Consider the following 22,801-nt stretch of genomic DNA (forward strand, 5'->3'; position numbering starts at 1 on the left):
CAGGTATGAGGGATGATGTCTTCCCAGGGGAATTAGAGCTTAACATTCTGTGCTCTAACATAGCCTATGTAGGAGCTATTTTAATGACTCTAGTGACAATATGCTAGCGTTATTTTTATGCTTTATTCTCCTTGTCACAATTTTAATCCTGTCATGCTTTATCGTCCTAGTTATTTCATTAAATGCTTTATTATCTATGATGCATTTACTTAAATAAAACTCATTGAACTCTATTCTGCCTCTGATTGTCCTTGTATATAAAGTAACTGAGAGAAACAGATAAGATCTGAGTGACAACAATTTCTCTGAGGAGTCAATTGTGTTGTGCACTTGGTTGCCCACTTATCCCTACTCTTGGGTGGAGATGAGGCACTGCTTGTTACCCGGAGCAGAACCCGTATTAGACCGACAAGTGTCACCTGTAGTGGGTTCAGACTCAGTCCCCCACAGTGCAAGTGATTCTGCCGCTCAAATCCAGTAGTCTCATTAGGATTATAAGAGCCTACGCGACAGTCTCATCCTCTTCGCTATGTACATGATGAGTTTAGGTAATTAGTTTGCTTGAGGGCACGCATATGTCTTCTCTCCTCATTGATCTCCTTCAAATGACGGTTTCCTCCCAATCGTCATCTCTCTCCAAACATTCTAGCAGCACTATAAGATTCTACATTCCATAATCACTGGAATCCTAATGCCACACTCTGCACTCCTTCTTTTCTCATCTAAATAATCAGTGATTTTGTTCATCAGAATTAGAGCAGAGAAGAACCTGGAGTTAATGGAAATAGCCAGTCAAACCCTCTTTGGTTCTAACGGATGACTGGTAAAGTGTCTTATGGCTGGAACAACATACCTTGGATAGCAAGTCGCAGTCCACTCTAGAGGCAAAAGGGAGAAGGCTTTTAAGCCAAATTTGAAATAGCATGACTTCCCTGAGGATAACATTTGAGAAACAACAGTCCCTGGTGAAAGTGGTACTCAAACAGAGGTAACTTGAAAGGAATGGTGTCCAACAAAGATACCATTGGCACTTGCTCCCTGGTGCTTGAAAATAAATTCTTGCTCAGTCATTCTGAGATGAGTTGCATCTGGCATGTTAAACTTAAAAGGATTAATTAACTTTTCAAGACCTGGGAGGAAGAAAGGTGGTGCTGGTACACTCTGGCAGTCTATATCCAAAGAGAAAAAGCTGAGGGCAAATGTTATTAAAACTGATGGGCACTCAGATCAAAGGAATACCATCTCCTATATCAAAAGGCATGTGCATGAAAATCAGGCAGGAGGAAGAGTTAATGGTTTGACTGCAATTTTTCGCAACATAATGTAATATTGTTCTTGGATGCTCCCTACAAGGAAATGTTCAAAAAAGTTTGGTCTAAGGATAATTCTCGATTCCACAGTGAGGATATACCCCATCACCAGTCAGATGCTCTAAGCAGCAAGGAAGATAAGAGGCCACACACACAGAGGGTCTGAATATCCAGAAGAAGGAGTCTGCTTACTGCAAACAGAAGCAGTAATGATAAGAGGATGACAGGGCAGCATCATGTGATGGTGAAACAGGGGAGGAGGGGAGCATGGAGATTTTAGGCACAGGCTTGGAAGCAGTGGCAGGAGCACCATTGTTTCTAGGAGGACCAACTCATTTGCATTGAGAAGAGTGGATTCAAGTTGCCAAGCCTCAACATTTAACAGCTAAGCTTGTGATGAGCAGGATATGATGGAGTCAACATCAGCGAGGCTGTACAGCAGTCTTTCTCTGTTATATATAGATATATACCAAGGCCCATATTTATACTTTTTGACGCTAAACTGCGCTAACGCAGTTTAGCGTCAAAAAGTTTTGCGCCGGCTAACGCCATTCTGAAGCGCCATGCGGGCGCCGTATTTATTGAATGGCGTTAGCCGGCGCAAGCAGACCGGCGCTGCCTGGTGTGCGCGAGAAAAACCACGTACACCAGGCAGCGCCGGCGTAGGGGGAAAATGGCGCATGGGCGTCTTAAAATGGGGCAAGTCAGGTTACGTCGAAAAAATCGTCGTAACCCGACTTGCGCCATTTATTTTCGACGCCCATCCCCCATCAACATGACTCCTATCATTGTAAAGATAGGAGTCATGCCCCCTTGCCCAATGGCCATGCCCAGGGGACTTCTGTCCCCTGGGCATGGTCATTGGGCATAGTGGCATGTAGGGGGGCACAAATCAGGCCCCCCTATGCCAAAAAAAATTATTTAAAAAAAATAAAAAAATACTTACCTGAATGTCCCTGGGGTGGGTCCCTCCAGCCTTGGGTGTCCTCCTGGGGTGGGCAAGGGTGGCAGGGGGGGTCCCTGGGGGCAGGGGAGGGCACTCTGGGCTCATTTTGAGCCCACTTGTCCCTTAACGCCATGCCTGACCCAGGCGTTAAAAAGCGGCGCAAATGCGCCGTTTTTAGCCACGCCCACTCCCGGGCGTCTCTTTTGCCCGGGAGTATAAATACCACGTAAAGGCCTGGGAGTCATTTTTTAGACGGGAACGCCTCCCTTGCATATCATTAACGCAAGGAAGGGGTTCACGCTAAAAAATGACGCACATTCCGGGAACTTTGGCGCTATTCGCCTCTAACGCCATAGTATAAATATGGCGTTAGTTGGCGTTAGTTTAGCGTCGAATTTGCGTCAAAAAAAACGACGCAAATTCGGCGCAAACGGAGTATAAATACGGCCCCAAGTCTCCAAGCTGGAGAGAATGACAGACCTCACTTGAACACTCAGGAAAGGTGTCTCCCACCTGAGAACAGAAACTGTAGAAACACTGTATCATTTTTATACATTATTTTAAACCTGCATCAACATTTAACTGCAGATCCAGTTTAGCAGCGAAGACAGGGAGATTTGAGGGGAGCATCATTTTTCAGTCCATGACTATTTCATAAAGACTCGGTTTGCCTTACAAACTGCCTGCACTAGTGTAGACATGTGCCGTATTCCTCAATCACTACTAATTCAGCTTGGTACCCTAAACCTAGGGATGAAGCCTCTAAGTAAATGCGTAGCTGTAGTAATGACATCTGCTTGGGCATAGAGATACACTTTCACTCATCCTGAAAATGAAAATATAAACACCATGATGACGACATAGGTATACTTCATACATCTGGGTTCCTGAATAAAGTTAATCTGAATTTGACTGAAGGGGCCCAAGGGGGGGGGGTGAACAGTGAGGGTAACTTTAACCCCTTTTCCACCACTAAATGACAGGCATGTGGCAGGCAACTAGTAATACATTTGGGCTATAGAAGTAAAGAAGGGAGCATAACAGTGGTTTGCAGAAGAACATGTCATGCCGTCTCTGCCAATGTCGGCTGCTTCATGATATAATCTGACGAGGTTGGGGGGGTTAGGCAGTAGACATTTCTGTGCGACCACACACCCAGTGCTGTCTCTCCACACTCCCTCAGGGTCTCTTTTACACTGTTGCTTGATCTACGATTGCCTTTCATTTTTGAGGGCTTGCTACTTCAGTTGAGACAAACATTCTAATGTTTGTATAGGAAACAGATCAGTTTTCATAACACATATGACAACATCAGCGGTTTTAGACAAAACAGCATAATTAGGGCCATATTTATGTTTTTTAGTGCCGCATTTGCGCCGCTTTTTGACGCAATAATGGCGCAAACTTACAAAATACAATTGTATTTCGCAAGTTTGCTCTGATTTTGCATAAAAAAATGACGCAAATGCGGCGCTAAAAAAAGTATAAATATAGTCCTCAGTAGCTAAATTGGCTTTCCCGTAGTTCTTAAACTTTTGACTTCTGTGTAGGACCACTGAATCATTACTGAAATCCAGGGACACCCACGGAGACATTGGAAACTGGCCACCCCCAGCCTAAGCAACTTCTATGATTTCAACTTCAAAACAATACACAAAAATACAAAAACACGTACCCACCAAACAAATGATCAATATTGAAATTTGTTGTCAAATATAGAAAAAGTTTTTACATTTTCAATTTTGTTTCATTACGTGTATATACTTTATTAGTTTTGATGCATTTTTTAAAAGTATTTAATTTGGTTAATTTGGTAACCGTTGTGGATGTCCTAAGATGGCTTTACGGACCCCCAGGGGTCCTTGAATTCCAGGTTAAGAACCACTGGGTCAAGGCATTGAGCCTTGAAAGATCGTCATGAGGGTGCTGGTGAGCAGCACATTTTACCACTGCCACCCTCTCCAGCGATTGAAAGGCATTCAAAAGATTCAGAACCTGTTGTCCATTTTATAGTGGTACTTGCTGAGGTCCACGAACTGCTTTACAGTCATAGGAACATAAGTTCATGAGTTAAACCAAATGCATACTTTGAGTCTGTGTACACAGTAACAGTCTTTTCTTTGGCTAGGAAGCAAGCCTAGGAGAGAGTGATGAGCTCTGCAATTTGGGCAGTTTTTGCCATGGGGCCAGCTGGTAGTGTGCTTGCCACAGCAACCTGCTTAGCGAGTGTGCCATGCTCTAATCGTTTCGCTCCACTGGACAGCCCGACCAGGGAGGTTACATTGTTATTACCCACTAATGTCAGCAGCGACAGCTTCTCCGATAAAGCGGAGTACCATCCCCCACTTCTTTATGCAGTGGATGAAATGGAAAAATAAAATGATAATAAAGTAACATTATTAACATTTTGTTTTTGTTCAGGGAGTCAGGTTATAGCAGGGCGGGGCTGGAGGAGGAGGAGGCCTGGAGGCAGAGTGGTGAGTGCACATAAGTGTGCTTGATGCTTTGGTTGCCTGTGTTGAGCCGGCCAAACAGTCATGCACACTTTACATTTCTCCACCTGGCTGTATTGAACAGCCTGGAGGAAAAAATGCACAGGGCCCTACTCTGTGTCTGAGCGCCGAAGCAGGGCACTCAGACCAATCACAATGCTGCTGTCATACTGCTGACAGCAGCGTCTTGATTGGAAGGAAGTCTGAAAGCCTTGTGCTTCCGGGAGTCCAAGGAGGACGGAGAGACAGAACCATCACTTCCAACATAGAGGTAAGTTTTTTTTAGGTTTCTTTTTAGTGCCCGCCACCACTGTTGGCAAGTGGCCACCACTGACAGTCACCCCTTTCGAAAGTAAGGGCAGGAGGATCTATAACCCTGCTAACCAACTTAAGGATTGAACTTGCGAAAGTGAAATCAATGCTCCAAACACTGACTAATAATGTAATGGAGCTTGCCAAAGCAAATTAATGTTTAACACATAGACTTTCTGGACCAGAGCCGAAAACACACAGAAAACTTTCCAACTGTCAACAGAGACTTGTGGAACTGGCAGAAGCTGAACCTGAAGTTTGCACACTTGGTAGTAACTTCACATCTAATACCATGCAACTTGGTTCAAACAATTATAATAATGACTTGAAATGCACAAGAGGGGTGAGAGTACGCAACCAACCAGCTAGGATGCACTCCACAAGGGTGTGCACAGCTTATTTTCACATTCACATCAACCGCCCTTCATCCCTTCTAACAAAGGAAGATGCACAAATCCTTCAGATAGAGTTGGTTTCATTACACGGGCCAACACTTCTCTACCATTCAGTAATTCAGTTGCTCCCTTGGCACACCAAACTAGTGATCCACACATCTATATGATTAATGTCTGAAAACTAAAGGTGAACCATAGAGAATCAACAGACTCCTTAGTTTTTAAAGTTACAAATTGGTTTCAAAAGAAACAGCAATGTCTCTCATTGATTAATTCTGACATCTTGCACGCCCAGTGGTTAACGAACCCTACAATGGCCTTGACACAATAAATTGCACATGAGAAATCAAACTGTATCCAATTGGTTTTACTAGCATTGGACATAAGATCCCTTCCTCCTCTTGGCTCTAATACAGTTTAAAAGCACCACAAGCTTGTAATTTCCCAGAACATTATGCTCATCTGCTTCACACCAGAGAAGCAATTGTATATCGGCTGCTGCCCAGAAACCCCACGGCGACCAAGTGCAGGCCAGGTAAAAAAGTCCATCTCCTGCTTCCTGAAGTGAAGCACTCGGTTACTTCCATTCGGTCCCCATTAAAAGAAGTCAATTGACTGTGTTCAGATAGGGCAGATAATGGGGCCGAAAGAATCTCTTGTTTCAAATCTCCACCAGCTGAAACAATGAGTTTCATTTTAAATAATTCCAATGTTAGTGACTTACCTCTCCAGATTAATATTTCATCTTGTAACCCCATAGAGTGACCACATCATAATCTCCCCATAAACCCTATAGTACCTGATCAAAGTGTACAAGACTTGACCCCCCATCTCATATCCTTGCAAAGGCCCAGTCCAAACAATCGTGAGAGCCTGCCACCCATCCTGCTATTATCCGAGAGTACAGGTTGCTTCTGAGAGAAAATTAATGTGACCCTGATTGGGGTCTTTGTATCCATCAGAATGATATAGCAATAATATAGGAGTCTTGGGGTCTTGAAACATACCAGACCCTAGGTTATGCCAACTACAGTGTAGAAGCAGTACCTTCAGAGCAGGCAACCCTTTCAGAGGCCTAATTATATGGGTTAGGAATGTGCCCAACGTGACCATTAAAAAATTGGAGATAGACAGCAAAGATATCCTAGGCATAGCCAAAAGGGAAGTAATTGAGCAGTGCAGAGGAATAAAGAACCGCCAATGCTTAAATTGTTCACTACCATCTTGATACTAGAACAGCTAGTGCGCCCCTCATAATAGCTGGGGATTTCAACACTTCCTTTAAACCACTTGATGGTATAGCCGCAGCGAAAGAGATGGAAGATGAAGCTAGAGGCATGGTGACATTGGAGAGTGAACCTTTTTCTTTGTGAGCTATTCCTCCACTGTAACTATTATCAATCACTCTGGCCTATGGTATCCGGGTCTGTAATGAGAGATTTGCTTCCAACCAGACACTGTGCTCCTACATTTGTACTGGGGTACATCCAGAGTAGAATTGATTATGTAATCCTAAATTTTGATCTTTGGCATCTAGCAGTAGATTTTGAAATACTGTCTAGAACAGACAATGGTCAGAACGCCCTCAAATTAACACTTGAGAGCAACCTGTTCAGGGACACCTCTGGTAGGAACTTCTGTTCAGAGACGATTCCTACCCTGCGGAATTATAGGAAGTCTTTAAAAAGGTAAAAGGTTGCACTGCACAACATAGGACCAGCCTACTTCAAACACCTCCTGTCCTTCTACACCTCACCAGACAGCTCTGATTCTCCCAACTCACCCTCGCTGCCATCCGCAGACACAGGAATAGCACAGCCGGGGGCAGATCCTTCTCTTACCTCGCAGCCTGGACATGGAACACGCTCCCTCCCAACCTCAGACTTCCGCCTGGTTGAAGCAGTTCAGGAAAGACCTCAAGACCTGGCTCTTCGAGTGAGCAGCACACCCACAACAGCGCCTTGATAAGCTACAGGTGAAAAACAGCACTCCATAAGTCTCTCTGATTGATTGATTGATCTTAGCCTTCAAACTGACACACTACTGCAAATGTATAACAGCTTTAATAGCATATTTGATCCCTACATAAAATTCTCCCTTGCCAATATTCCCCTACTGGACGTTCACGATGCCCTGTTTAAAGCTTTGCTCACTCTTTGCACAAAGAAACCTCCCAGTTAAGAAAGAGTTAGTCCAGCAGGCACCTTACTGGTACTCTAAAGAGTGTTGCATTACAAAGAGGATATTAATTAAAGCTGTGCAGCTCAGAGGCTGTGAGGCAATCAATTTAGCAAGAAATAAACATCAGCAAATTATAACTTCCTCACTTCCAAGCAGAGATACATTGATGACAATTGGGTTGCACCAGTCGAGGCATCTAATAATAATTATTCCCAATCCCTTCAGCACACCTTCTCACATGTCAGTTTTGATAACCACTCCCATTTTGAACTATCAGTGCAACTGCAACATTGGGTTGATCATTTCACTGAAATGTACGCAGCACCATGTACAGGGGCTGACGCTTGGGTGTCATATATTCAGTCCCCGGGGATAACAGGTAATAATAATCCTATTCAATTCACATTGCAAGAAACCCTTAAGGCCATACAGTCCCTGCAGCCTGGGAAAGTGGCAGGCCCAGACAAAGTTCCAGGTAATCTGTTTTGCTCTGAACCCACAATGTGGGGGCCATACATAAATGCATTGACTAATAGGCTCATGGTAGGTGGTAAAATCCCTGACTCCTGCTGTTGTACCAAAATTATTCCTTTGTATAAAAAAGGCAGCAGAACAGCTCCTTGCAATTATCGGCCTATCAGCCTAATTGATCATTTGCAGAAGATGTTCTGCCATCAAATCCTCAGTTGCTTACTTGAGTTAATTGTAGAGGCCGATATTCTCTCTCCTCATCAGGAAGGCTTTCAGCCCAAGGTGAGCATAATTGACCAGATTTTTAGATTTAATGTTATTCTCTGGAAATATCTCAGACTCTCTGTGGACCACCTATGTATAGCTTTTGTGGACCTCAGGATGGCCTTCGCTTTAGTTCAGAGAAGACAATTGTCGTCAACTTTAGTTAGAATGGGGATCAACCCTGCTCTTCTAGATGTACTTATCAGATGTACAAGAATAACTGTGTGTAAGTGAGATGGGGGTGGGTGGCGAGTTGACCGATTTCATACCAGTAATGTGTAGAGTGCATCAGGGCTGTGCCCTCGCCCCAACCCTATTCTAACTGTATATTAATGGTGCAGTAAGTCAACTGAGCGCTTGTACCCATGACTCCCCTCAGTTGGCAGCTGCCCTGTCCCAGTACTGCTACCTGCAGATGATACCCTACTTCTATCTCGCACCCCATCTGGCCCGCAAAACTTGGTAAATCAATGTGTAAATTATTGTGACTATCAAAGTTTAGAAGTAAACACCATACAAAACTAAGACTATGGAAGTAAATACAACAAAAACTAAGACTATGGTATTAAAACCCCATAGATCACACAGAGCTGGGTTTCAGATGTTAGGGTCGCCCCTGCAAACTATCGACATATGTGACTATTAAGGAGTCAAGATGGATAAAACCTGCACATGGAAACCTTACATCCAAAAATGTGAGTTAGTTTCACTACATAGCACATCAACACTAATAAAAAAATGCAAAATGCAAAGTTATGACCCGTAAATCTCTCTCCTCAGCAACTGAAGTGTATAGAGCAAATGCACAGGCTACCACCCTGTACGGGGTGGACATATGGGTGATTGAGAAATCTACTTGTTTGACCATTAAAGAGAATGATTTTTTAAGGTCTTTGTTTTCCCTAACCCAGAGCACCCACTTGATCCCACTATTTTTCTATACAGGACTCAAGAAGATTGGTGAAGTAGCCTCTCTGAAATCCTATTGTATTGGGTCAGGCTGTGGTCCATCCTTGAACTGCAAGACTATGGAATCGCTGCAAAAGAAGTCCTAAGCTCGGGTAAAGAGCATCTTGTCCCATGGTCTAAGTACTTCAAATCCAACTTAAATAACCTAGGATTTAGCACTCTTTGGAGTAGCCCCTCATCAGTCGATAAAGAGACTGAGGCTATAGTCAAAGCTGCCTTTTGGAACAGCAAGATTAATGCCTATCAACAAAACACAAGGGGCCATATTTACAAGAAATGACGCACTGCAACATTGCGTCAGTGATGCGTCAAAATAACTTGTTCTTCGGTAGAACAGAATCCTATGCCATTGGTTGCATTGTATTAACAATACAGTGTACCATGGAGGAGGGATCCGTGAGCACTATGTCGTAGGGAATTCTGATGCTTCAACTGCAAAAGTGAGGCAGGGCTGACTGGCGGCACTTAAAGTGATGGTAATCAGTTCTGCATCAGTTTTGTGTGTGTAATACGTCAAAAAAAGTACAAAAAAGTATGCAACTTCAGTGAGGAGGAGAATGACATCTTGATCACTGAGGTGACAGAGAACCAACATCAGCTTTTGTCACCTTCAAATTGTCACTAGAGAGGAAAGAAGCCATTTGGCAGCCCAGAGTGGAGAAGGTCAACAGTGTGGACAAGCGAGAAGGACTGTCACTGACTGTAAGAGGCACTGGCATGATTAAAAGCGCTGAACAAAGGAGAAACTGGCAGCAACCTGAAGACAGCAATGCAGTCCGGAGGAGGGAGCCCTGTGCCCCTGGAGCAGCTGGATGTCTTGGAGGAGCGAGTGGCAGCTGTCATCCCAGATGAGTTGGTAGCTGGAGTACCAGGACACAACTGTGCAGCACACAAGCAACAACCACAGATACAGAGTAAATATTAACAAGGGGCAATGTGGTCTTAAAAGTCATGTCGTGCAGTGCAGCTAGCTATGCCCCGAAGCTTCACTATGCTGTCTGCAGGCAAAGGGCAGGAATCCTGATGATGTCCCATTAAATGGCACAGAAATGTCAATCACACTGCCCAGTTTTTTGTGGCGCAGCTCAGTCAGGCTCTGTCACACTTATCTATTACATGTGTGAAGTGCAACACGAGTCCAGGTTCACCTTTGTATACTGGCATATGTAGTGGAATGCACAACATGAGTCACCAGAACTACAAGTCCCACAATACAAAGTAAAGAACATGGGTGCCCAACCACAAGCTAAGTGGTGGAGGGCAGTGCTGCAAGTCACCTTGCCACCTTGTGACAAATGGAAAGTGGAGCAATGGGATGTACCTGCAAGATAATGTGCATTGCTGTCCTCTGACCCTACGCTGGTGCACACTGGGCTGGCTAGCACAGATTCAAGCTCCCTTGCACCATGTTGCAAGGATGCCTGCATTGCAGACAGGGTTGGCCCTGTACAGGAAGGGACACTTTCCTGCACAAAAGCTATCATGTCAGGTTGTGTCCTCTTCATGTGTGTTTCAGAATGTAGCACACATAAAAAGAGGAAAAAAGCAAGAAGTAAAAAACATAGGCCCGTATTTATACTTTTTTTAGCGCCGCATTTGCGCCGCTTTTTGACGCAAAACGGCGCAAACCTACAAAATACAATGGTATTTTGCAAGTTTACGCCGTTTTTGCATCAAAAAACGACGCAAATGCGGCACAAAAAAAGTATAAATACGGGCCATATTACTCCTTGTTACGGCTCCCCTGGGGAGATGTAAGAATTTGTCACATTCCCCAGTTCATAGATTTGTGTAAATCAGGAAATGCAATAAAACCCATGATCTTTGCATTTCAAAGTCCACCTCAATGCCCATGGCATGCCCCCCTGACGCAGATTAAGACAATGCAGAAACTTGTGCTGCCTTGCCACATTTCGTATTTACAAAGCCAGTAAAAACCATGCAAAGTGTCTTTGAGTGACCTTGTAGATATGGGTCTGAAGCCTGCTCTGTTGGTGTGTCACAAAAGGTGGTATATTGAAGGCATATGCTGTATGATAATATGCCCCATGGACTGGAACAACACATCATGCATGGACACCTGCACTTATACAACCTGACGGCAAGAATGCTGGTCACCTTGCACCATGAGGCCACTGTGTCTTACATGAATCCATAAACACAAATATGCATTGTGAAGGAAACCAAAGGTACATGCTTGTCAGTGGAGAAACATCTCACCTGAGAGGGGGTCAGGTGTGGGAATGTGAAGTATCAACACATAGGAATATGCCAAGAGCCACGTGTATATTAACTGGCATGACAATAATGTATCACACAACTGTTCTGATGTGTGTGGTGAGACCCCACAGGTGTCAGTTGCCATGCTAGGGACCACCGTGTGCTAAATCTGGCTGGGTCAGGGTTAATGCAATTGATGCACACCAGAGGACCATGTGTTTTGGAATGAAAGCTGATGTGTGGCTCAGTGGGCCCATGGTTGTGAGTGCATTGTAAGTGCTGGCTGAGTAGGTTGAAGTGCCACTGTGTCTGAATGGGGAGACATCACATAGCAAGGAGATCAGAATGGGTATGTGTACTGCAAGGTAACCTGACCTATGCACATGCACTGCTGTGTCTGACAGAGTCACACTTGTGTTGCAGCTGGGAAGAGATGACAGAGAAGAGCCCATTGGGGTACAACATCCTATGTGTGAAGTCATCCAGGGTGAAGGTGTAGCATGTGGCAGGAGGGAGTCTGAAGGGAAATTGTCTCATCATGCTACATATGCCTCAGTAGGAAAATGTGAAATAGGTATCTGTCAAGGTATAGGAAGGACTAGTCTGCCACCACAAAGGGCAGGACTCAGCGATGTTTGGAGACTGAGGTGGATGCGCCCAGTCATGTTGCAAACCTGAGTAGATACATGTCACCACTTCCAGCACTATTACCATGTGGGGTACAGATTGACCCATAGCCCTCAATAACAGCCAGACATGTCAGTACATTGTATATGGTCACACATATTGTAGGTGTTGTAGGCACATGAGAGTCATTGTACGATCTGGGTTACATCACTGCGTGGAAGTAAGTTGAGTCACTGGCACAAAATGAGGAGTGGCGGAGGAGGCGTGTACATGTAAAAGTGAGTGGGTCTGAGTCAAAGGATGTGTCATACTATGCAGATACTCAACTCTGGCAATTATCAACTGGGGTGAGTGTCAGTGCTAGCAACCTACCAAGCGTGAGAATGCCCATACCCCCAGGTTTGGTACACAATGCCTACTGATTAAGCCAAAAGTGTATCCAATCAAATCAAATGAGGAGACAGAAATAGGAAATGCATGGAACGTACATGCCCTCACACATTCCTGGTATGTAGCAAGCTTGTTTGGTGTGAAGAGTTGTTGTGCAGGATAAGTGTTACAAAATTAACCCTTGACCACATGAATGCACAATGTGCATGCAAGACAGCACAACAAAGCAGAGTATCATAGTGTACAGTGTGAAACCCAGATGGCAGCATCATTACAAATTGATGCCCAAACCCACATCACATGCATAGGACCATGGGCTGAATAGTGGCCACAGTGAATACAGGCACCCTGGGGATTAAGGGCCTGATTTATGAAAAGTGAGCACCACCTTTGTATCATTTTTTGATGCAAAAGCTGCATAAACTTATAAAATATAACTTACAAAATCTAATTATATTTTGTAACTTTACGCCACTTTTGCATCAAAAAAATTACGCAAAGGCGGCGCTAACTTTTCAAAATCAGATCCTGAGTGTAATCTGAACAGTAGTTCTGCCAATATGTTATTAAAACACAATCAATATAGGCATCACGAAAAACAATGCCAAACACCTTGGCAGATGTGGACCTGACCTCCTCTAACACGTCCAGGAATAGTAGACCATTGACCCATGTAAATGAGTTGCAATATGTGCTATGAGTCAAAAAGTCTGCCTTCTTACACAGTGGTTGTATTAAGAATGCAGAGAAACTGCCACATGAAAGGAATCTACAGTGCAACATGGATGCCATACCTCCATGTAACAGACATCCTACGCATCAATGTTCTACTGAAAGTCAAAATTAGCTAGTCAGATAGTCAGTCAGATTACTCATGTCTGCATGTAACAAAGGACACCATTAAGATTTCGTTCTCACTGCAGAGGATAAACTTACACCTCCTGAGCAGCTGCCTGTCCATGATGACAGTCTGGCTGAGGATGACAGCCTGCCAACCCTTGACCAAGACACCCTCCTCTGGCAAATGTTGGCCTCCTTTGACACACCATCTCTGGTTGCGGGAGGGGTCGGCAGTGACAGACACCACAGCCAGCCCACCCCCAGCCCTGGACTCCGAGAACCCCCAAGTATTCCAACATTGTGTGGCAGGAGTCTAGCGAGAGATGCTAGATGTGATGCGGGTGAGGATGGAGACCATGGTGTGCACCCTAGAGGCAGTCAGCAGGTGCCTCAGTCCTAATAAGGACACCTCAAAAAATAACCCCTGTACCCAAATAATTAACCCACCCCACCTAAAATAATAAAACTACTATACCTAACCTAACCTATGCCTAAACTAACTATGCCTAAACTATGCTATGAAATCAGTAGAATAAAACCAAAAATTGAAACATGGGAAAGGGCAGAAAGGATCCCTGTAGCCTACAATTGCCCCCTAATTCTGTCCACAGCCTGCTGCAGAGTTTCCAGTAAAAGTATTGCTGTTTCCACCTTGTGTTCCAGGGCTGCCACACGGAGCTTCAGGTCTGGCGTTTTTCATCATGAGGTGTTCGAATGTTGAACCATGTCCAGTGGGTTGGCACTGGGGCACTGATGATCCTGTAGGCTGGCTGGAGTGTGGCTTGGCCCTGGAGTGTTATGCAGCAAGTGCCGGCTGCCCTCTCCTCTGCAAATTGTCCGGCCATCCTACGATATGGCTTGGTCACGAGGCGGATGTGCCTGTAGCGTTCTTCACAGATGAGGTGTCTTTTTTTCTGCTCTGGGGTCATGTTGTATGTTGGAGCCGAATTAAAATCTATCAGAGAAAGCAAAACTAGGAACTGTGTCAATCATCATAATGCTTGATCAAACATCACATGCAGCATCACTAAATCCCAAAAATCATCTGGAAGGATAAAGGGCCTCATTATGACCCTGGCGGGCGGCGGAGGCCGCCCGCCAGGATCCCGCCCTCCAAATTACCGCGCCGCGGTCAAAAGACCGCGGCGGGTATTACGAGTTTTCCCCTGGGCTGGCGGGCGGTTCCAGTTAAACCGCCCGCCAGCCCAGGGGAAAACGACCTTCCCACGAGGATGCCGGCTCGTAATCGAGCCGGCGGAGTGGGAAGGTGCGACGTGTGCTACTGCACCCGTCGCGTATTTCACTGTCTGCAAGGCAGACAGTGAAATACATTTTGGGGCCCTCTTACGGGGGCCCCTGCCGTGCCCATGCCATTGGCATGGGCACGGCAGGGGCCCCCAGGGGCCCCGCGACCCCCCCTACCGCCATCCTGTTCATGGCGGCTTTCCCGCCATGAACTGGATGGCGGTAGGGGGGGTCAGAATCCTCATGGCTGCGGAGCGCGCTCCGCAGCCATGGAGGATTCCAATGAGCAGCGGAAAGTCAGCGGGAGACCGCTGACTTTCCGCTTCTGACCGCGGCTGAACCGCCGCGGTCAGAATGCTCATTGGAGCACCGCCAGCCTGTCGGCGGTGCTCCCGTGGTCGGTGGCCCTGGCGGCCACCGGCCGCCAGGGTCAGAATGACCCTCAAAGTGACCATCCATCTTCAAATACATTTTCCCCTCCAAATTTAACGAGGCCAAAGTACACAGGTGTTGCAAATGTTAGCAATTGTCTGGCCAAATCTAGATATAACCATGTCAATACAGGATATGCTAAGGAACAACGCTGTTGTGTACACATGGTATGGTGTACATGTACCTATTAATTGATCATTTGTGTCCCTTCTGCAGCCTGCAATTGGCTTCATTTCATGGCTATTCACTGAGGTAACATGAGCAATGCCTGAAAAGTACATGTATTATGTCTCAACATTGTGAACCTGATTTGGGAAGAACACAATTTAGGACACATTGCTGTCCCTGGTTTTGGTAATATGACTGGAGGCTGGCTAGCAAACTCACATCAAACAGGGATGTTGGGTAAATCGCCTAAATTGACTAATGTAAATACCTGGTGGACCATGCCATGGCTCATCACATGTAGGTAAAGTGATAGCATGTGCCCCTCTACATAGCCTAGTGTCTGTCCCTACATGTCAACTATTAATGTCACAATGCTGCACATCATCACTCACTCATATCTGTGTGGTGAGTGTGTGCATGCATGCTGTACATCTCATATGCAGAGGCAAATTATGACGTAACTAGCAAGTGTTAGTCAAAGTGTAAGCTTGGGTGACAATTTTTTGGAAAGCCCTTATGGGAAACACCACCAGAAGTTGGATTGTGAATTAGACTATCAGATGACAACGCTATGCAGTCATGCTTCTGGTCAAACACATCTTAGCATTTCTGGTAAGAAGACAGTGCAAAAGTATGAGTATGTGTCCAATACTGAAAATGGGGCATTAGACATCATGAGTGAGACCTTCAACTGCACTTCCATGTGTGGGATGCTGACATCTAGGCCAGCCACACTTACTCAATTCTGTCTTCACTGAGGTGTGAATACTCATGTCCTGTATGGACTAGCCATAGAAAATGTACATAGAATGCAATGTGGATGGCTACAGTAGCAATGTGCATCTGACATGCATTGTGAAGTTTAACCATCCCAAGCTTAATCACCTATAAACCGACTCCCATATACCTTAACAGACCATGGCATTTTGGTCATGTCTCCTCTGTCACCCCATCTATCACGTGGGCCTGCACACTTTAGCAATACATTCTCCTTGAAATTAGTGAGAAGCTAATGCACATGCAACCTTGACATATTTTATGTATTATGTACCATGTCTGGAACAAATCATTCCATTGGAATTGGGATGCCCAATGAACATCTCATTGCAAACATTATCCAATATCACACACAATCCTTGCACAACACAGTAACCATTCAGGTGATTCTCACTGGTAGCATCCGGATCCTTGAAGCTGTCCACCTTAGCCGTTGAATAGGGTTCAGGTTTACCTGCAAGACAGAACATGGTACATTGCACTGTGAATGTAGAACACATACACTGTGGACATAAGAAGCACACTACACTGAATTAGCAATTGCCTATGTAAGTCTGCACATTTAAGATGACGCATATGGCACATTTGGCTTGGCTTAATGTTACACAGAGGTAAGGCAGGTTGAAGCGTACACTGATGAGAAGTGCCTAATCAGAAATCTGATGCACAGATTGCAGACCAAGTACAAATACATCACTACTTGCAAAATAGCACAAGGGTGCCTGCCTTTCATGGATCTGTGACGCTAATGGTTTGACATGCCACACTCTGCAAGGTATTACATTAGCCATGCCTTTATCATATCTATACGTCTATAACAATCCTATACACATCAGAAAGTAGTCATGATTGTACCTTGCCTTCACTGACCTCAGTATATGTTAATGCAACACTGTAAATATACATTGTCCATCCATGCCCTGTGAAGGGTCAAGGAGTAATTGGGAATATCTGCACACCATTATGTGTGAGAAATGTTCAGATGTCCCAGAAATAGCCTGTCAAACATTTGGACATAACTACATGTGAGTGTGTTCATCTGTTACATACATTGGTCCACATTCAGAAGAGGCCTGCTGCTCTGGAGCATTATCTTTTTTCTGATACTCCAGTGGCACAGGCCTCTTGATCTTATCTAAGAGGTGAAACAAAGCCACCCTGTGTGGCTTTGCATGGCCTCATAATAGGGAGTAAGGTGGGGCAGCACAAAGAACTGCGTAGCCTTCCTCTATGCCAAGGAGGCATTTCATGTGCGTAGCGGCGGTATTCCTAATAAACAACCGTGGGTTTTTAAAAAATTCCAGTTTCACAAGAATCTATAAACCTGGGAAGGCATCATAACTGCATGCCTTCCTAGGGGAGGTGTAATGAGTAGAAATGTCACCCTTGCACCATGGTGCAAGGGTGCCAGTGTTGGCAAAAGGCACCAATTTGTGTACCTGCACAGGAAGAAATGACATGAATGTACATATGTCATTAAAATTAAGCATTACTACCCTTTCCTTTTGATGCAGGCAGCACAGCAAAAAGTGTTGCAGAAATGCCCTGTTTTAGAAATGGGATCTTTGGTTGGCAGTCAGGTTACCCCCCTGTCCAAGCAAAGACCCTCATTCTAGTCAGGGTAAGTCACACACAATCCAAATTATCCTGTGCCCACCCTCTGGTAGCTTGGCACTAAGCAGTCAGGCTTAACTTAGAAGGCAATGTGTAAAGTATTTGTGCAATAAATCATACAATAACACAATATAGCACCACAAAAATACACCACACAGTGTTTAGAAAAATATATAATATTTATCTGAATAAATGCAGGTCAAAATGATTAAAATTGAAATAAGCAAATGTAGGGATACTACTGAAAGTGATATCCAGTGTCTTTAGAATTCAAAGATTACTGTAAAAGCAATAAAAAGTGTCTTAAGTTCTCCTAGAAACAACAAGTGTCTCTTGCAGGAAAAAGTACCTGGTTTGCATTGAAAAATCCTCGCAAGTGACAGCAGAGGAGGAGATGCGTGGAAAACGGTGAGTGTGCGTCGGTTTCGCCCCTTCACACACAGACTTACGTCGTTATTTTCCACCCGGGGAAGATTGTGCGTCGATTTCCGGTGCGCAGACTTGGATCCTCTTCGGATTGCAGGGTTTTCAGGCGCCCCGAGGACGTTGCGTGGAATCCTAGGCCTGTGGAGCGTAGTCACAGCGGCTGCGTAGATGCGTAGATTCTGGTAGGCGATGCGTGGAAATTTCTTCCACACAGCAGGCGCTGCATCGATTCCGTCTGTCAGGGTCCCAGTAGGGGGTGTGGCAGTCCTTTGTGTGAGAGCAGGCCCTCCACCCTCCCAGCCCAGGAAGACCCATTCAAAATGCAGATGTATGCAAGTGAGGCTGAGTACCCTGTGTTTGGGGTGTGTCTGAGTGAATGCACAAGGAGCTGTCAACTAAACCCAGCCAGACGTGGATTGTAAGGCACAGAAAGATTTAAGTGCAAAGAAATGCTCACTTTCTGAAATTGGCATTTCTAGAATAGTAATATTAAATCCAACTTCACCAGTCAGCAGGATTTTGTATTCTGGCCATTCTGGCCATACTAAATAAGATCTTCCTACTCCTTTCTGATCAGCAGCTATCACTTCAACAATGTATGAGGGCAGCCCCAATGTTAGCAGGACATGTAAACTATATAGGTACATGTTCTGCCTTTTACCCACACAGCATCCTGCTCTAGGGGTTACCTAGGGCACACCTTAGGGATGACGTATATGTAGAACAAGGTGGGGGGGTAGGCTTGGCAAGTACTTTAAATGCCAGGTCAAAGTGACAGTGAAACTGCACACACAGGCCTTGCAATAGCAGGCCTGAGACAAGGTTGAGGGGCTACTTAAGTGGGTGGCACAACCAGTGCTGCAGGCCCACTAGTGGCATTTAACCTACAGGCCCTGGGCACATATAGTGCACTCTACTAGGGAGTTATAAGTAAATCAAACAGTCCAATTTGGTGTGATCCAAGGTTACCATGTTTAAAGGAAGAAAGCATATGCACTTTAGCACTGGTTAGCAGTGGTAAAGTGCGCAGAGTCTAAAAACCAGCAAAAACAGTGTCCAAAAATTGGAGGGAGGCAGGCAAAACGTTAGGGGTGGCCACCCTAAGGCTGTCAGGTCTAACACCCTGCATCAAATTTTTAAAAAGGAGGCCCATAGATTTTGGTACATACATTTGTTATTCAGTAATGAGTTGACATGCCCGGTGACAACATTACCTGCACAGTGCTGGTGAGGCAAGAAGCACCTCTTGGCCTGGCATGCACTACATGGTCTGTGTGGGCTAATGCCAGTCCAGTGTTAAAATGTTTCTGTGGTATACTTCTTCTTATCAACATAGTTAGGGAGAGGCATATCATTCTGACCATCATACATATGTGACCCTTAAAGTCAAAGACAATAAATCATATGTTAGCCAAGGAGACTCAGCTAGAAACTCTTAGGATAGGTGTATTTACAAACAGCTCCCCCTACTTCAACTTCAAAGTAATCATGGAGGTCAGTCTCCCAGCTGACCACATCTGCCCAGCGATGCTTGAGCTGATGCATCATACACTCAATCTTGAATATCCTCTGCATGTACTGCCGCACCTTCTCCCATCGTGTCTGCTGATCCTGGGTCGGGTAGCCCTGGATTACACAACCACCACTGGCAATCATGTTGAGGAGGTAGTGGCCTATCAGTCTCATGAATCCCTCAAACTCCTGCTCTGATGTGTACTGTGCTCTGTCCCTCCCAGACATATCCCTCCCCCAATAAAATCCCCAAATAACAATCACCTAAGAACTCCCAACTACCACTAATAATACAGAACCCTGAAAAGACAGACACCTGACAAGACACTGGATTAAACAATACAAATACAATTATAATACAAAAAACAACAGATTTTAGGAACACAACAAGGACAGAACAGACACCAACAAGCTCAATAAACACATCCACACTCTCCAGCAACCACACAACACAACACAACTCCCAGTAAGCATAGACAAAAACATGTGAGGGAAAGTGAAAATAACTTCACAGTTCCTGGTTTGCAGCATGGCAGAGCCATTGCATCATTTCCTGGGCAGATGCGTCACGTCACGTCATGTTATTACACACATTTATGAAAAATTAGGCAATGCGTGATTTAACGCAATGCATGGTAATGCACAATGCTTTTGTTTTCAATACATCCTCTTGGATGTGTGAAATCCGGCTAACGTGACAAGTGCAACGCATCACACTTTATGCTAATGCATCTTTTTAAAATGATTCAATGGGCCAAATGTGTGTTTTACAGTATAGTGTATTGCGCAATGTATGAAAAAATACCAGGAATCAATGTATTGACTGTGGATATATGAGGTGACATGCTTGATGTCTTTGAACGTGTTGCATGTGTGTGTTGACAGTACATATAAGTTTGACTACTTGCATTAATCATGCCTTATTATGCAAAGGGTGCACTTTCTTTTTTTGCACCACAGCACACCTTACAAGAGCTGCACCTTGTGCATAAGAACAAACTGCACCCTATTACGTTGAATGCACTTCCCCAAGGGCTGCTGCAAACTTGCGCTGCCCTGGGGGAAGCGCATTGTATTGTAAAACATAGCAGCTTTTGTAAGGCTGCTCCGTGTTTCACTGTACAGCCAGCAACCTGTCTGCACTATTATTGAGGATTACAGATTACCTTGCAGGTGGGTTCCGTGGGTGACAGCACCCACCTGCAAGGGGATGTCTGCGGGGCCGTAGGACCCACTTTACCCCCTTCACAGGGCTGTCATCTTGGGGTGCACTGACAGTGCACCACCTTTCAGGTTGCGCACTGTCAGCACGCTCCCCTACCATCTTCTTTTCCTCTGTGCCCACATCTATAATATGGTGCAAAGGAAAACCAATTACCTCATTTGCATAGGGCCATGGCCCCTGTAAATGAGAGAATACCCACTGGCAATAGTGCAGATGTTATAAGTGCATCAGCGCAATCTGTATTACATAAGGGGCTGCAAAAGCATCTGCAGCCCCCTCTGTGATTCCAGAGTGCCCCATGGTCTCACAACATGGGTGAAAATGCCTGTTGCACCCCCGGGGCACTTCTATAATACAGCCCCTGGTGTGAATACTGGAGGATACAAATAAGCAAGTTCAATTTGCCTGACATCTTAAGGGGCATATTAACTAATCTTTGGCACAACACAGGGCAGAAAGCTTAGTTGATGCACTGCCTTGCGCAGAATTACTCCATGTATAAGAAGATATGGAGCATTTCTGCTCTCTCCTTGTTCTCATGCACTTAATGCAGCCTAGCACCAACATAGGAACCCTTGTACCATGGTGCCAGGGTGCCTGCATTGTGAAGAGAATAGTTTTTGTGCAGGAAGGGATGCCTTCCTGCATGATAGCAATCTCTTGAGACATGTCCTCATTCCTATGTGTGCTGCAGAATGCAGCATACATAGCTAGAGGGAATAACAAAGACTGAAAAATATTTTCCTCCTCGTTACACCATCCTCCGTGAGATGTGGAAAAATCACACAAACCCAGGTGTATGAACCTGTTATAAATCTGGGATTGCATGAAATCCATGGGTGGATGCACGGAACTGCCAATGTTCCCCCATCAAACGCCTTCCTGAATGAAACGTAACACAATGACTACAAGCCATGGACTTGCATTACATTTTTATCCTCCACCACTCAAGGCGGTGCAATTCGCTCCTTGTCTGGCTTTTTATTTCTCTACTAACCTTTTGTGTCATGGGTACACAACAACTGTGGTGCAAACATGATGCATAATGGTATCAAATATAGCCATGAGTGATCTGTAGTGATTTTACATTAGGGGGCTAATATACAAGGGTCCTGCTCCGCAGGGGAGTCACTTTTCCTGAAGCTCCGGGGTGCGGGATTCTCACTCATACTATTGGTCCAATGCAAAGTCACCATGCATGGCATGGCATGATCTCATAATTCTTGAGTAAAACAAGACAGCGTAAAGCACTGCATTGCTTTACTCTGCATCAAGGAGGTGTTGAATGGGCCTTGCAGTGGGTTTTCACATGCAACACCAATGGAGTTTGATACTGACCCAGATTATCAGACTTACGTAAAGCTGGTGCAGGCCAAAAACTTTACACATACCCAGAATAGGTTTAACAAGGACTTCTCCTTGGGTTTTCCATTTCCATATGTGCTGGATTCAGCAGAACACATAGAAAAAGCAGTAACACTCAATGGATGGTTTATGTGCAGGAAGGTGAATGGAGAACTGTAATGCAACTTGACGTCAGATTGGGTGAAGGCATAAGCCTTTTCTACAGCACAAGGATTACATCCATGAGTTTATACTAGTCACCCTGAATATTCATGGGCGTTGCCTTGCATACTCCCCCCGCAAGACCCCTGCAATGCACTCATGACACAGAGTAAACCAAGGCAGACTATTGCAGCATCTTGATTTACTACATAGCTATTAGGCCATGATGAGTCACACTGGGTGACTTAACGTGGCCTCATGGATGTGGATGAGAGGCTTGTGCTACCTGAGGTCAAAAACTAGTGAGGCACATAGGCCCATATTTGTATATGTTGCTATCTTAGGATGTCTTGTGGCTACATTACCCACTCAGGGAGTGACATACATAGGCTGGTTCGGCCAGTCTACAGTGTATGTGACATCCAGCAGACAGATTGACTGCCTAGATGCGTAATGGATGTGACTAGGCATATATGACA

The sequence above is a fragment of the Pleurodeles waltl genome, chromosome 5, assembly GCF_031143425.1.
Source record: "Pleurodeles waltl isolate 20211129_DDA chromosome 5, aPleWal1.hap1.20221129, whole genome shotgun sequence".
NCBI classification, from domain to species: Eukaryota; Metazoa; Chordata; class Amphibia; order Caudata; family Salamandridae; genus Pleurodeles; species Pleurodeles waltl.